The sequence below is a fragment of the Lactuca saligna genome, chromosome 4 (assembly GCF_052625555.1).
Source record: "Lactuca saligna cultivar CGN05327 chromosome 4, ASM5262555v1, whole genome shotgun sequence".
Classification (NCBI taxonomy): domain Eukaryota; kingdom Viridiplantae; phylum Streptophyta; class Magnoliopsida; order Asterales; family Asteraceae; genus Lactuca; species Lactuca saligna.
Window position 1 is genome coordinate 208431890 of NC_136420.1, and position 15931 is coordinate 208447820.

Below are 15931 nucleotides of genomic sequence, written 5' to 3' on the forward strand. Positions count from 1 at the left end.
CGACCGGTAATTCATAAGTTGTAATTGTTGAAAACCCTAGGAAAACCCGACGTTTTCCTATCACTTTGTATTACTTAGTTTGTATACCGTTGTTTCGTTCCGTTAGAGGGAAATCGTTGAGCTCCGGAGGCATTGAGAATACAATGGGTGGTGAAGTGTTGTGACGTACGTTAATGAAAACGTCCAATCGACAACCTTACAAGCGATCCCCTTAGGTGCCACTCGTAATTCTTCACACAACTCGATCCTCCCGGACTTGTGTAATCCCACGACCGGAGGGAAGGAGAGAAGGTGCGAAACCCTCGGTATTTCCCCGCGTCGTTCAGGACAAATGCAATTGCGAAGGGCCCGAAACCCAACCCGCAATCGTGAGTTACCGACTTTACTAGCAGCACTGAAGGACCCTTGGGGACCAGCAGCATGTTTGCCATTGAAAGTCCTGTTACGTTATGTCGGATCGGTAAAACCCAACACTTCGTAAGAGAGAGAGAGATCTTCGGGCCTTAAGATCAGGTCATTGGGCTAGCTAGGCTCAACGAACAAGATTTTACACTTTTGGGGCCCAAAGATGGTGCATAGACGTCTGCGCACACTCGTATGTATAGTGAATTCTCCATCGTTATTGGTTATGAATCGTAATGTCGTAACGTCGTCGTGTTAGTGGTTTTGGATTTTTATTGGTTCGAGACCGAACCAATTCGTTTAACAACGACTTTTGGTATTGTAATGTATTGTATTTCTTCGACAAGCGTGGTACCATCAATTGGTCAAATTGCATGTATTAACTAGCCTTGAAGATTTTCTGTTTTCAGCCCCTCCTTAATTGTAGAATTTACCCTTTTTACCCCTTTATTTAAAAACTTTCCGGTTTGGTCCTTAAATCAATTTTCTTGACATTTTTATACCAAAAATTATTGAAATAAGTATTTTCCAGCATATTTATCATAGAAAACAGTTTAAGTCCTTGAAATTTTAGTTTTCTCGGTTATAGCCCCTCTTTTTCGCAACTTTTACATTTTTGACCCAATTTGGAAAATTTTTACAACTTTGGTCCTTTTTAAATTTGAAAAGCATTTTAAACCTTTGAAAAGTACATGGAACACTTATAGTCCATTGTTTTACAGAAAAATGCAGTTTTGGTCCTCCAAATTAGAAAATTTCGCATATTGGGCCTCATTGGGCCGAAAATGTCATATTTAGCCCAATAAGCTTGGAATTTATGTTTTTAACCCTCTAAATAGTATATTTTCAGAAAATACATTGTGTAAACTGTTTTGACTCATCTCACCCATCAGATTTCGAAATATTTCACTTCAGGCCCTTTAACTTTGTATTTTCAACATTTTATGTCAAAAAAATGAGTTTTTAGCCCAAATTAAGTGTTGTCAAGCCATTTGGCCATTTTCTTAGTATACTTTGCATGTAATAGTATATTTTATGCTATAATAAAATATATGTCTCGGTTTTTAGCATTTCATACTAGATCTATCATCAAAATCATACAAAACATACATATAAGCATAGAAATCAACCACAACATACACATAATGATGGATCTACACTTTTGCTTGTATTCTCCCCCACAAAAACTCATAAAAACCGAAAATAAGGGGATATGAAACTCACCTTGGGTGTTGATTCGGTTTTTGAAGAAAGAATGGAAGAAATGAAGTGATTTTTGGCCTTTGCACTCCTTGATGAAGTTTTCGAGTTTATGGGGTTTCTAGAGTGCAAGATCATGATTTTTGCATGGATTAGGAAGAGATTTTTGATAAATAAGGAATACAAGTCATAGATCCAAGCAAAACCTTACCTTAGATGATGATTTTGTGGAAGAACTTCCTTGAATGCTTCCTAAATTTTGAGATTTTGGATGGAGAAGAAGAAGAAGCCTTGAGTGATTTTAGAGAGAGTTTGTGAGTGTTTTGTGTGTGTGTGGGTGTTGCTCTCGGCCGAGTTCAAGAAGAAGAGAAGAGAGAGAGTTGAGTTGACAATCCTAGTTGCATGTTGGTCCATGCATGGAGATATGTGGGATATAAGTGAGGTGGCAAGGCTTAAGTCACTCTTCCTTCTTGGTTTTGGGCTTATGGGCCGAGAATTGTAAATGGAAAGGAAAAAAAATTGGGCTTTAATGTTCTAACCCATGTAGATGTTAAGTTGGATGGTTTTTAGTCCCAAAAGAAGTATAGTATGATTTTTACACTTTGTTGAGCTAGTTTAGGTTAATCATGGTTCAAAATTTTGTATTTATTTCATTCTAGGTCCAACATGGCTCAAAATGTTGAAATAAATAGATGTGGGTCCAATTAGAGCCCAATTAGGGTTCTAAGCCCATGATAGTCCAATTGGAAGCTTATTGATCCATTTGGATCCAATAAGGAAGTCCTAGTCCAAAATGGACTTAACAAGAACTTCTAGGGTTTTCCAATTGTTTGATGTAGTGAATTGGGGTTTAGTTTCCCATTGAGTAAGCATCATACTTGTTTTTGAGTTTTTGATTTTCAACATTTAATTGAGTATAGTGATTACAAGACATAGAACTTCTAGTTGTGACAACATCACCTCCACCACCACCACCACCACCGAGAACTCAACTGAATCTGGATGAGGCTACTTATTGACTGTCAGACTACATGTGCTGGCTAATGCCATACCAACAACAAAACTCAACCTCTCGAATGCCAACATAATAAATAACCACACACAAAGTACAATGCAACAAATCATCACCGCCCTTGGTGGGATTGCCCCTCGGAACTGTCATAATACTGAAATTTTCAAGCATCGATACTACTTGTAGCTTGAATCTCAGTTTAATATCTTTTGAAATCATGATACAGAAATTCTTCGAAATGATGCTACTTGTAACTTGAATCTTCTTAACCTGATATAATTAGAGATTAAGAAAGTTCTGTAACTCATGAAATTAAAAGCTTTGATGCTACTTGCTATTTTGTTTTATGCCATTTATAATACAGGAGTATATGAAAACAAATTGAATCAGACGCGTATGTTGCTTGGTCCGGTTCAACCCACTAAACAAAATTCGAAGTACCGATATGCATACTTCGTAATGGTGACGAAATTACAGGTGTTAGAGCAGTCGGCGAGAGGCCTGGCCGAGGATGATACCACAGGAATCGTCGGCAGTGCTGATGGTGGAGAGAATGTTGGTAATTTTGACGAGCATTCATGTTGATCTAGGAGTCGGTCCGACAACTGAATCGTAATCAAAATCATCGTCGTCAATCAAATTTGAGGTTCATGATTAGGGCTGGTTGAAATCGGAAGATGGGGAATAGAATGAAGACCCGTCGACGATCAAGATTTGATGTACATGATCAGGCGACTCTCTCGATAACAAAGAAGATGAAGAACAGCGTGAAGAACCAGAAGAAAACCGATTAAAATCAAAAGAGATACCGATGCTATTTTTTTTACTTGAACGGCCGATTTCTTGTGATGCAATTCATACGTGATTATTGATTTTCTCTAAAAGATAAGTAGACTTCGTTGATTTCATGGTCATCACTATTGAATTTAGGGTTATTGTCAAGTCAGGTAACATGGCAATTGAAGTGGGAGTTTAACAATTGACTTTGCATATTATACCTGCTGATTAGGAAGGGTTTACCGGATGACCCCTTCAATTTTTTCAAAAGGACTTTTTAAACCTTAAAAACACAAGTTCGTACCCTTCAAAGGCAAAAAAAAATCACGAGGGACCATTTAAACAAATATACGGAACATTATTGGGTTACAGTGACAATAACCCCAAAAAAAATGTTAAACTTGAACGACTTTTATTTGACAAAACTTATATATAATGGTTAAACCATAAAATACCCAAAATATAATGGTTTTTATTTAATTTTCCATTTTTGACTTTTTTATTCTTAGTTTTCATATGCTTATATTTAAAACTATTGATCCATGCATGGATCATGAAAGCCCAAAATGTGATGGATTAGTGATTACTAGTGGGCTAGAAGGTGGTTTGGGCTCAATGGTTGGGTTGTGCATGGTAACCCACAAATTGAATTAAGGTTGCATGAAGACTAGGGAAACATTTTTAAGGCTTCATAAGTGCTAAAAACGTTACTATTTGATTCATAAAGCCTCCTAGCCGTTTTTGACACTCTTTGGTGGATTAGGGTTACACTTTAATGCTTATGATGACTCCTTAATGCTTCTTATGGCTAGCAAGCATAGCCGTTTTTTTTTTCATTCACAAGTCTCATGGACGTTTTTTTTTTTGTGTTCTTTCAAGAGTTACCTTAATTTCTATTTACTAGTTTTAATGAATAATTGGTTGGTTGGCTTGTAACCACTAAATTTGTAATAAAGGCTTCATATAAAGCCAAATTATGCATGGAAAAAGTAAGGCACGAATTTTAATCAAAGAACCATTATTTTCACTTTGAATTATTATTATAATTCTCAAATTATCTTGTTGGGACGTGTTCTTGACTTGATACGAACTCAATCCAATAGGTCTTGGATTGTTTTCATCGGTATACAACTTAATAGGTCTTGAGTTGTTACTATAATAATCTATCTATTTCTTTCCATTCACATATCATTTGTGGTTGCTATTCTCTCTTAATTTACCTAAACACTACCCTACTCACTAAATCAAGCCCATACACGCATCATAAGTGGTATCAGAGCGCAAAATGGATTTTGATGATCTAGAGTTCCTACAAAATCTTCGAGAAGCATTAAGAAACATCCAAGAAGGTGGAAATCGAAGGCAACCCCGCCGTGGTGAACATAGGGTTGTGGAAGAATTCAAGGTGTCTGAATTTCCTGAATTTGTTGGTGGAACTGATCCTGAACGCTACTTGGAGTGGGAAAGGAAGATTGAAAGAATGTTCGAGTACAAAGAAGTGGATGACGAAAAAAGCTGCAAGTATGCCATTCTCAAGCTAAGTGGTGGTGCTTCATTGTGGTTTGAAGGGCTTAAGGCCAAGAGAACTCGTGAAGGCAAAGAAAAAATTTGTTATTGGCTTTCTCTAAAACGAAAGCTAAGAAAGAGATATGTTCCTTCTACTCATAGAATGGCCACTTACAAGAAGATTGCTGATTTGAGGCAAGGAAAAATGAGTGTTGGAGAATACATTGATGAATTTGAGAAGTTGTCCTTGATGGGGGATATTAAAGAAATTGAAGAACAAAAAATGACTCGTTTTCTAAAAGGGTTGAACTACAACATTGCCAATGTTGTGGAGTTATATCCTTATGTTGATTTTGGAACTCTTTGTGGTTTGTGTTTGAAGTTGGAGGGGCAAACCAAAGCACGTTATGGTGGGAGTTCAAGTTCAAGTCTCGAAAGTCCCAAGTCAAAGTCATGGTCCAAGCCCGAGTCTAGCAATAGACAAAATTCTGTTTCTACTCCTTCTGGTTCTAGTAGTGTTCCCGTTGCTCCTAAACTTACTAGTGGTACCAAAGAAACTAGTTTGGAGAAAATTAGATGTTTCAAGTGTCAAGGTTTTGGTCATTACCAAAATGCTTGTCCAAACAAAAGGGTGGTGACTTTAAGGGAGGCCATTGAATGTCGTGAAGAGTTGGAGGAAGAAGAGAGGTTGACAGGTATTTTTTATGATACACAACAAGAAGAGGAAGAAGAGGAGGAGGTAGAGTATGAAGCACCGGTGTATGATACAGTTTTGGTGCTTAGAACCCTTAAAACTCAAGGGGTTCAAACTGTAGCTGATGTGGATCAACAAGACCAATTGTTTCACACCAAATGTTTGGTTAGAGACAAGTGGTGTAGTTTGATTATTGATGGTGGAAGTTGTACTAATGTTGCTTCTAATGAAATGGTGACCAAATTGGGGTTGTCTACAACAAACCACCCAAAACCATATGTTCTTCATTGGTTGGATGATGGAAGCAAAATAAAGGTGACAAAACAGGTTAGAGTTGGTCTAACGATGGGGTCTTATGCAGATGAAGTGTTGTGTGATGTTATTCCTATGGATGCATGTCATATTTTGTTGGGGCGTCCTTGGCAATTTGATAGGGACGTGTTACATAGAGGGAGGAGCAATGAATATGAGTTGAAACACAATAATAAAAAAATTGTGTTAAAACCCATGTCCCCAACGGCCATAAGGTCCATGATTTATAAACAAGTAAAAAAACCTAATCTTTCTATGTTTGCTAGTGAAAGGGAGGTGGAGCAAGTTCTTGACAAAGGTGATGTTATTTACATGCTTGTGGCCAAAGAGCATGCAAAGGTGGAGAAGATGGTGCATGGAGAAAACACTATTGTTGATTTGCTTTTGGAGTTTCAAGATGTGTTTCCAAGCGAATTACCACTGGGTTTGCCTCCAATCCGCGGTATCGAACACCAAATTGACCTTATTCCGGGTGCTCCTTTGCCTAATAAAGCTGCCTATAGATGTAATCCGGAGGTGACAAAAGAGTTGCAAAAACAAATTGATGAACTCATGAAAATGGGTTATGTTCGTGAAAGCCTAAGTCCTTGTGCTGTTCCAGTTTTGTTGGTTCCAAAAAAAGATGGTTCTTGGAGGATGTGTGTTGATAGTAGGGCTGTTAATAACATCACCATAAAATACCGATATCCTATTCCTAGAGTTGATGATTTGTTGGACGAGTTGCATGGTTCTATTGTGTTCTCAAAAATTGATTTGAGAAGTGGTTACCATCAAATTCGTATGCGTGAAGGGGATGAATGGAAAACAGCCTTTAAAACTAAACATGGCTTGTATGAATGGACCGTGATGCCTTTCGGTCTAACTAACGCACCTAGCACTTTCATGCGACTAATGAATGAAGTGCTAAAATCTTTTTTGGGCAGGTTTGTGGTTGTGTACCTTGATGATATCTTGGTATATAGCAAGAGCTTGGAGGATCATTTGGTGCACTTAAAACAGGTTTTCGAGACGCTTAGAGCTCAAAAACTCTATGGAAAGCAAGAAAAATGTTCGTTTTTATTGGAAGAAGTGGCATTTTTGGGTTTTGTGGTTTCAAAAAATGGCGTGTCCGTAGACCCATCCAAAACTGAAGCAATCAAGTCATGGCCTATTCCTACTAACACTTCTGAAGTTAGATCATTTCATGGTCTTGCTTCTTTCTATAGAAGATTTGTTCGTGATTTTAGCACCATTGCAAGTCCCATGACAGGTTGTTTGAAGAAAGGAGTCTTTGCATGGGGAGAAGAAGCTCAAAAGGCATTTGAGAAACTCAAGGCATTATTGTGTGATGCTCCTATTTTAACTCTTCCAGATTTTTCTCAACCATTTGAAGTGGAGTTGGTATTGGGGCTGTTTTGATCCAATCCAAACGTCCTATTGCTTATTTTTCTGAAAAGTTGGGTGGTGCTCGTTTGAATTATTGCACTTATGATAAGGAGTTTTATGCTATTGTTCGTGCTTTAGATCATTGGAGTCATTATTTGCGTGCAAATCATTTTATTTTGCATTCTGATCATGAATCCTTGAAGTACATCAATGGGCAACAAAAGTTGAGCACAAGACATGCAAAGTGGGTGGAGTTCTTGCAATCCTTTCATTTTTCATGCAAATACAAGGATGGAAAAAGCAATGTGGTGGCTGATGCACTCTCGAGGTGTTACTCATTATTGGTGACTTTGGATGTTTCTTGGGATTTGAAACTCTAAAGGACCATTATCAATATGATATGGACTTTGGAGATATGTTTTTGAAATGTGCAGGTGGTCCTAATGGTGAATTTGTGATTCAAGATGGCTTTCTATTCAAAGGCAATCGCCTTTGTGTCCCAAAACATGAAATACAGGAGTTGTTGATTCGTGAAGCTCATGGCGGTGGTTTGGCTGGTCATTTTGGCATTACCAAAACTTTGCAGGTGCTTAAAGAACATTTCTTTTGGCCGAAGATGTTGGGGGATGTAACCAACATAGTGGGCAAGTGTGTTACATGTCATATGGCGAAAACAACTTTCAAGCATGGTGTTTACACTCCTTTGCCGGTTCCTATTCGTCCTTAGGAAGATGTGTCCATGGATTTCATTATGGCTTTGCCTAGAACTCAAAGGGGGAAGGATTCCATTATGGTGGTGGTGGATAGGTTTTCAAAAATGGCTCACTTTGTGCCATGTCATAAAACCAACGATGCATCTAATGTGGCTGATTTGTATTTTAAAGAGGTGGTTCGTTTGCATGGTATTCCTAAAACAATTGTTTCTGATAGGGATTCCAAATTTCTAAGTTACTTTTGGAACACTTTATGGAGGAAAGTGGGTACTAAGTTACTTTTTAGTACATCCCATCATCCACAAACGGATGGGCAAACGGAGGTTACTAATAGAACTTTGGGTGCTTTGTTGAGAGGGTTGGTTAGCAAAACTCAAAAAGATTGGGACATCAAACTTGCACATGCTGAATTTTCCTATAATCGTTCTCCTACTTATGCTACAGGTCACTCTCCTTTTGAGGTGGTGTATGGTTTGAATCCTTACATGCCTTTGGATTTGATTCCATTGCCAAAGGATGAATTGGTTCACAAGGATGCTAATGACAAGTTGAAGGCCATGATGAAACTACACCAACAAGTTCGTGAGAAGATTGAAGCTGTGAATGAGTTGTACAAACAGAAGTCAAACAAGCATAGGAAACCACGTGTCTTTCAAGATGGTGACTTGGTGTGGGTGCATATGAGGAAAGAACGTTTTCCTAACAAAAGGAAAAACAAGTTAATGCCAAGAGCCGAAGGTCCTTATAAAGTGGTGTCGCGTGTCAATGATAATGCTTACAAGGTAGATTTAGGAGGAGACCATGGAGTGCATGCTACCTTTAATGTGGGAGATCTTTCACCTTATCTTGATGATGATGGACTTGAGGAATTGAGGTCAATTCCTTTCAAAGGGGGAGGGGATGATCCATGCATGGATCATGAAAGCCCAAAATGTGATGGATTAGTGATTACTAGTGGGCTAGAAGGTGGTTTGGGCTCAATGGTTGGGTTGTGCATGGTAACCCACAAATTGAATTAAGGTTGCATGAAGACTAGGGCAACATTTTTAAGGCTTCATAAGTGCTAAAAACGTTACTATTTGCTTCATAAAGCCTCCTAGCTGTTTTTGACACTCTTTGGTGGATTAGGGTTACACTTTAATGCTTATGATGACTCCTTAATGCTTCTTATGGCTCCTTAAGCAAGCATAACCATTTTTTTTCATTCACAAGTCTCATGGACGTTTTTTTGTGTTCTTTCAAGAGTTACCTTAATTTCTATTTACTAGTTTTAATGAATAATTGGTTGGTTGGCTTGTAACCACCAAATTTGTAATAAAGGCTTCATATAAAGCCAAATTATGCATGGAAAAAGTAAGGCACGAATTTTAATCAAAGAACCATTATTTTCACTTTGAATTATTGTTATAATTCTCAAATTATCTTGTGGGACGTGTTCTTGACTTGATACGAACTCAATCCAATAGGTCTTGGATTGTTTTCATCGGTATACAACTTAATAGGTCTTGAGTTGTTACTATACTAATATATCTATTTTTTTCCATTCACATATCATTTGTGGTTGCTATTCTCTCTTAATTTACCTAAACACTACCCTACTCACTAAATCAAGCCCATACACGCATCAACTATATTCTAAGAAATATTATGTAATCCAAGAGAATCACATGCACACCACAATATATAATGCAACACCACCCAACACCAACATCACCATCATAACAGTGGCAAACAAACATGGAAGGCCACCACAAGAATTCACAAACATGGAAGGCCACCACAAGAATTCACATAGCAAAAATAATCAATCTAATTTGTGTTCATATAAAAAAGTTATGATTGTTAGAATAAAATGTTGCAAACAATTACCAAAATCATTATGAAAAAGAAAAAAAACCATTAAGAAAACCTAAAATAAGGACCCAAGTTGCAAGATACAATATTTTTGTAGTCTTCTATTTATGAGACCAAAATTGCTAAAAAAAAATTCAATTCATTATTTTTGTAATCTTTTATTTACGTTATATATATATATATATATATATATATATATATATATATATATATATATATATATATATATATATGTTTAATCGTAATATTTCAGTTTCATTAATAAAACCAACCAAGTTTAACAATTTTATTAATTAGATATATATATTTTCGACAATTATCTTAATAATTAATCTAGAATAATGTATTTTAAGATAAATGATACTTGTGACAATCGTCAAATTTCGGTCAAGTCAAAGGTAAATAAAGTCGACAAGTCAAACCGGTCAACTCAGTTAGCTCTTGTATACAAGGGTTTACGTTATGTAATTACTGTACAACTCGCTATTTTAATAAGAAAGCATCATTTGGAAAATTCGTGTTTTTAGATTTCTGTAACCCTAATCGGGGTAAGTGGGGTAACGAAACGATAAAACAATATTACATACCCATCGGGGGTGTGTAAGATCCTTAAACATGACTTAATGGGGTTTATGGACCTTGCGTTGCGAAGCCAAACACTCAAGAAGGTCACAAATGAAGCCTCTCCCAATCTCTTTCACTCTATCTCTTTATTAAAAATCTCTCCCAAACCTCTTTCAAAAGTTCCTTTAACTTTTCGTAATCATTCGGGTCATCCCGACCCTTAACCGGGTCAAAACCACTTAAAACGGGGTAAAAATGGGTAAGGTAGCCTTAAGGAACCGAAACCCTCTCTTAAGGGGCGAACCCTCTTAAGAACCGAAGTCCCCTATAGGGACCGAACTTGCTAATGACGAAGACCTAAGGGACCGAACTGCTCAGAACCAAAACTAGCCTCTTAGAACCGAACCCGAAGCTGCTGAACCGAAACCACGAGGACCGAACCTGAAGGTCCCTTCAGACCGAACCTCCTCTCGGTCTATTTCGCTCCTCGTCCAGGTTCGCTTCTGACACTTCGCCTTCGCTCCTAGCCTCACAAGCCACTTCGGTCCCCACCTCCTTAGGACTGAAACTTGCCACCTTCGGTTCCCCAATGCGAGAAGCCTCGCAGGTTCGCCATTTTCACCCGGTTTTCGACTAGTTTTGCGTTTTAAGCTCGATTCTAATTATTTTAACGCGGAATTTTCACCCAAAATCATATTTTAACATATAAAACCCCATAATTCATAATTAATCACATTTTTTGGGGTATAATCCTTATCCAAGAAGAGTGGGTGGGATATTATTGGCGGAGTGTTGACTTTGCCTTAGTGTATGATACAAGCAACCACCCCATACCCACTCCATGACCAACCTTTGTTCTTCCACCATACTTAGTCATTTCATTGTACTTTTCACACCTTTTTTCTATCCACATCCTTGATCAAGGGCTGGAAAGATCTCCACTCTCCTCATATTTCTCTCATTTTTCCACCAAAGAACAAAACTTCATTCTCTCTCACTTTCTCTCTCTAAATTTCGAGATTCAAGGCTATTCTACAAACTTTTCTTCTACTTTTGGTAAGTATTATCATCCTCCATATGATTATTTCACTCCTTTCTACTCAAATCATAGATATCTTACACAGACATCATCACCTTCATGTTAGATCTTCGAATCTTCAAGGCATCTTCTAAGTGTTCTTGAGTTGAACACTCCTTTTCTTCAACATCCATCCACTAAGAACACACAAGGTGAGTTCAAACCTTTATCTTTTCCTATTTTCTTAAGTTTTAAGAGGGGGGGGGGGGATACAAGTTAAAACACCAATAACACAACTAAACTTTTCCAATAGCTTTCATCAGGAAAGTTAAACTCCATTCACGAACTGTTTTGGACAACTTTAACATTTTAGTTTTCAAAAATGTACTAGGTGCAAATAGCTCGAGTTCATAGCTTTAAAATGACTACTTACACATCCCCATAAGATTTTTCTACAATTTATGGTAATTTTTACAAAACTGCCTATCATTTCAAGAACAAATCCGGTCTGGACCAGTCTGTGATTATGGACTTTTTCACACAAGTTGGAGGTCACTAAAAATCATGAGAAATTTATGAACAAACTAGATATATTTTCATAACTCTCAGAATTTACGGATTTTGATTTAGACATTTGATGATTTTTCTATAAATTTTCTAAGAACAGGAATAGAAATGTTATTATTAGAAAAATGCCATCAATTTCATTCACACCTTGTAACTTGTTGAGCAAGGTGTGTAACATTATGTGATTATATATTATTACATTATGTGTCATTTTGTCTTGGTATGTAGACATACATCAAAAAACAAATGAGTTTTTACTATATTAAGTATGGTGAAATAATAAATTGTCATAAATAAAGTTTACATCCGTTACATACAAACATTTGGTAAACCATGACAAGGATACTACTAACTGAATCCATGTGAATGATAATACATATTATTTACCTTATCTTGAAGGTATGAATCATATACTAAGGTTTTCCATTACTACAAGTAATTACAATAAACTATAATAAGTGTACACTACCAAGAAATACGCTAACTATAGTAGGTATAGTTAGGTTGCATTACATTACAAAAAATATGATAAACTATAATAGGTATAGTTTATGCTCTCTACCACCACTACTTTTGGATAAACTATAATATGCATAATTCATGTTCACTATCACTACCACTATTTGGTGAATTATGATATGTATAGTTTATGTTCACTACCACTAGCACTATTTGATAAACTATAATATGCATAATTCATGTTCACTATCACTAACACTATTTGGTGAATTATGATATGTATAGTTTATGTCCACTATCACTATTTGATAAACTATAATATGCATAATTCATGTTCATTATCACTACCACTATTTGATAAATTATGACATGTATAGTTTATGTCCACTACCACTACTTGATGAACTATGATAGACCTAGTCTCGGTCTTTGGCTCTTTTTTAGACTACATTCCGTCTAGAATTATTAGTTTTCAGCCATAATTACTAAGTGTATATGCTAGAGTTATATAGAATTTAGTCGTGATCGACTTAGAATTGGTGGGTCCGCTTTATTTCCTATTCCTTGTTTGGTTGTGGGCCTAGGGCAGACCCATTACATTCGACGATTTATCTAACTTTAATATTATATACAATATATATACTTGGAGATTATAGAAGGAAACTATAGGAAATTCTAGGATGCACTATTTCATAACATAGAAACTTTCAATTCACTCTTTAAGGAAAATATCAGATTTTTTGGAATCAACTTTATCACTTTTACAAAGGAAAATAGTTTCGTTTCAAAATAAAACTCTTATAAACTCACCAACTTAATTGTTGACACTTTTCTCTTAAAATACTTGTATTTTCAGGATTTCAGTGAACAGGTAACGCTCAACTTTGAGGACATGGACGCTAAGGCGTTAAGTTCAAAAAACATATTTTGTCATCATGATGTAATTGATTTCGAAAACATGTAAACATATACTACGATGTAACTTTTTCAATTATATTGATGATGGTTGTGTTTGCTTTCTTCAATATTATATTCATTGTTATGATACTGCCCAAGAAGTCATCCTCCATCGAACGTTTCTGCCGTTATGGTTTCGGGGTGTGACAATACTTAATATGTTTTATATCGGATAAATATAGTAAAAATCGAAGGTGAGAAGAAAAATGAAAAGATTGGGATAAGAATGGGGCTGATAAGAACTATACTCGAAAACCTGCGAAAAATCAAGTTATGTGTCGCGTCCAAGAGTTCAAACTAACATGGATACGGAAACACGGTTTTCATGACGCTAGACTCCTATTTTCGTGACACTGAGTTGCCGAGTCTATAAATATACAATTTTTTGATCATAATTCGGTATGCAACCTTTGGGAACTCTTCCCAAGGTATTAGAAGTCGTCCAGAACCCTTTTAGGGTTATTTCAAAACTTGAGAAATAGTAGAAGCAAAGATTTGAAGAATCACAAGCTAGAAATATTAGGATTTCACTTGGATTCGCTTGATAATCGTGTCTAGCAATCCTTCAATGATGTTTTTCTATTTTTGTCTATTAACTATGGGGTAAAACCCTTATGTTTTCACCAGATAAGATGTAACCCTATAACTTGGTGTAATTCCATTGTTCAAATATTTAGTTTTATTTAATATACTATGTTTATTTGATCAAATACCTTATGTGTTAAAGTTTTGATTTTTATTATCTATTACTGAGTTAGTAGAAATTAGACAACCAATTTGGTTGTATTAACTTGAGTCTTGATTAGTTTATGAACAATAAGTCGTTAGAACTAGCGATTGATTAAATCCTAGGGTTAGGTAATATAATCGTAAACTTAAATGTGTAAGAGAGCATTTGTTAACCACTTATGCTTATAATTGCCTAACCTAATTATCCATTGACCTAAATCTATACATAAAACACCTCCTCCTCCTTGAGGAGGATCTCTCATTCTCATATATAAGCATCCATTGCATACATACATTCTTCCCACCAAGATAGTTCTCCGTTTAGGAAAAACCATATCCTTATACATATTGATCTAATTTCCCAGGACACAGCTCATGAGACGGTTCTAATAGTTTTATTTTATGATGACAACTATGAATCAGTTCAGGAACCCGCTAATGACACCTATTCCATATATGAAACCAAGATCAGATAACCCAATTCCATGTCACATCAGTGAGTCTCATGACTAATTGCACTTAGCATAAAGAACCCGATTATTATCAAAACATGTAAAGGAACTTCAGTTTTTGTCTACATTTTGGTAACCATGTTTTTCCATACACATTTGACCAGTAAACTTGTTTAACCTATTCATAACAAGATACTATGACTTATAATTAGCAATCATATTACCCTATTTTGAACAGGTAATACAAGTTTAATGATCAAATATGTATGGAAAAAACATGATTACCTAAATACAGATAAAAAACAAAGTTTGTTACCCTTCTAAGTTATTAACTAGGGGTGTTCAAAACCGGATATCCAAAAATTCGGGTAGTTATATTTTAATATCCAAATTCGTATCCAAAATCCGGATATCCAAAATTTCGGATACGGATTCAAATATTAACTTCGGGTATCTGAAAATATTTAGCTTTCAAAATGAATTTCTAAAAAGTATTTTTGAATTCTTTAAAAATATTTTATGCATCAATCTAGAAGCCAAATAAACATTAAACAACAAAAAAAATGTTCATGTATCAATGTATAATGTGCATACATCAAAATTCGTTTTAAAAAATTGGATTTATTACCACCCGACAACCGAGTCGTCCTCATAAAAGAGATGCAAATAAATTACTCAGTCTTAAAAACCATGTCTACAAATCACTCTATATTGTTAAACATTTGAGTGTAATTTAGAAAATAGGAAAATACAATTTGAAACAATTAAACATGGGAGGAAAAATACACAAACTAATGTTTTTTTTTTTTTTTTTTTTTTTTTTTTTTTTTTTTTTTTTTTTTCAGTTTTTAAGAATCAATTTATATTAGACCATCCGTTATACCCACCACTAATCACTATGGTGGTGGATGCCATCTCATCACCACATTCAACCACTAAACCTATAGGATACTCACCAATATATGCTTCTTATTTTTTTATTTTTAAATTAATATATATATATATATATATATATATATATATATATATATATATATATATTTAATTAATTAAAATGTAGCGAGAGGTAGAGAGAGATAGAGAGACATGGAGAGAGAAAAAAATTGATTGGATGTTGTTGTCCGTTCTCCCCACCACATTTGATCACAAATTTTTCTACCACTAGCCACCACTAAGAGTATGAGGTGGTGTTCATATTTTTTGTTCGTGGCCACATAGACCACGAAGATGTTCGTTATGAGTATACCATAAGTCCTTAAAACTGATAACCATTGAATATATATATATATATATATATATATATATATATATATATATATATATATATATATATTGTAAGAAACCGTAAAA

The 15931-nt window shown here is 35.6% G+C and overlaps 1 pseudogene; it reads left to right on the top strand.

Annotated features, from left to right (window-relative positions):
• The first annotated feature begins 4676 nt into the window (after positions 1 to 4676).
• Positions 4677 to 15450, top strand: LOC145040458 (uncharacterized; annotated as a pseudogene).
• Positions 15451 to 15931: the final 481 nt, after the last annotated feature.